The sequence below is a fragment of the Euphorbia lathyris genome, chromosome 3 (genome assembly GCF_963576675.1).
Source record: "Euphorbia lathyris chromosome 3, ddEupLath1.1, whole genome shotgun sequence".
Classification (NCBI taxonomy): domain Eukaryota; kingdom Viridiplantae; phylum Streptophyta; class Magnoliopsida; order Malpighiales; family Euphorbiaceae; genus Euphorbia; species Euphorbia lathyris.
In genome coordinates, this window is record NC_088912.1 from 96,300,043 (window position 1) to 96,301,688 (window position 1,646).

Here is a 1,646-nt window from a genome sequence, read left to right on the forward strand (position 1 = left end):
TAAGAGCCAGTTTTTTATCCCCCGTTGACCTTCTTTTTTAGATAGAATCTTCAATGAGTGGAAAGAAGCAACCTTACTAAGAAAGGTGCTTGTTGAGTAAGGCCGAGAGCCCAAGCCCTTTTTGAGAAGAAGAGGGGCCGCCCTCTTTTTCGCACTAATCCTTATTTACTACTACATCTTTTTGGGGGTGTATAGCTCAGTTGGTAGAGCATTGGGCTTTTAACCTAATGGTCGCAGGTTCAAGTCCTGCTATACCCAAATCTACCTTACACTATAGCAAGATTTTAAGAGTCCTAATTTTTTCGTGGGCGTGGGCTTAGTCTAAAACATCATCATTATTTACATCCTTATTTGGTGCGTAGGGTGACGTCTTTTCAAATGAGTGATTGTTCTAGTTCAACTATGATTGAAGTTTACTCTAGATCTAATGAGTTTTGTTGACGACCTCGCGTACCCATTGTCTATAGGCAGGCTGTTGATGGGAATTGCATTTCCGTGGTTGAGATTCGATTCAACCATGTCAGCCATACCCTGATCTTGGTTAACCGGAACACCATAGTGAAAAGTTGTGCGTAGGGGTGGTTATAGAGAATAGAATATATTCTATATATTCTATTCTTATTATATAGTTATAGTGAAAAAAAGTTCCTCTAAGCTCTTTGAATCAGCGTAGGGTGGGTATACATAATTAGAAAACAAACATCATTATTCTTATTCTTTTGAATAATTGTCACTTACTTCTTTCATAAAGAAGGTTCGTAGGCGGGTATAGAATGGATTTCCTACTTCTGGGCGTAGGGTGACTTCTTTTTACTTTTTGTTCAACTATGATTGGTAGTAAACCTCAAGTTTTACACTTTTAGCTACGAGCATCACTTGGTATTTATTATTAATAATGTCAAACTTGAGAGGCTTAGTAAGAATATCTGCAATTTGATCATGCGACTTCACATACTTGAGCTGCACCTCCTTGTTTGCAATACAACCTCTAATAAAATGATGATATCGTGTGTCAATGTGCTTGCTTCGGTTATAGAATACTGGATTCTTTGCCAAATCAGCACTTGCTTCCTTCTGTGCCATTTTCAGCTCCTTTATTAAATTTCTAAGCCAGATTGCATGACAAGCACACGATGTGGCAGTAACATATTCAGCTTCACATGTGGAGAGCGTCACAATCGTTTCTTGGAAAAAAATGTAAAAGCAGTATTTCTAAGATAGAAAACAAAGCCAGTAGTACTTTTTATATCATCCAAGTCTCCAGCCCAATCACTATCACAATAACCCAACTTATTAGAGATTGAATAGAATAACCCGTAATCAATCAAGTGGACCCTTACCCTTGATATAGCGTAGCGGATAATCCTCTTGGTTGGCTGTCTTCAAATGAGTCATGGTAGATGTCTCCATGAAGCGACTAACTAGCCCAACTCCAAAGAGAAGATATGGCCGTCAAATATCGTAAACTTCCAACTAGGCTATTGAATAGCGTTGGATCAACCCAACATGTTCTCCATTTTCATGCTTTGACAGCTGCCTATGATAGGAAAAAGAAAACTTGATCAGATAGTTCGTGCGGGGCATTTCCCACCTCGCCTTTGATCTTTCCCTTGTCGTGTAGGTCAAGCTAGAAAAGCATCATTGGA

The 1,646-nt window shown here is 39.0% G+C and overlaps 1 non-coding gene across 1 annotated transcript; it reads left to right on the forward strand.

Annotated features, from left to right (window-relative positions):
• The first annotated feature begins 185 nt into the window (after positions 1-185).
• On the forward strand, positions 186-258 carry TRNAK-UUU (transfer RNA lysine (anticodon UUU)). Its single transcript has one exon. It is a non-coding gene; the product is annotated as a tRNA-Lys (tRNA).
• Positions 259-1,646: the final 1,388 nt, after the last annotated feature.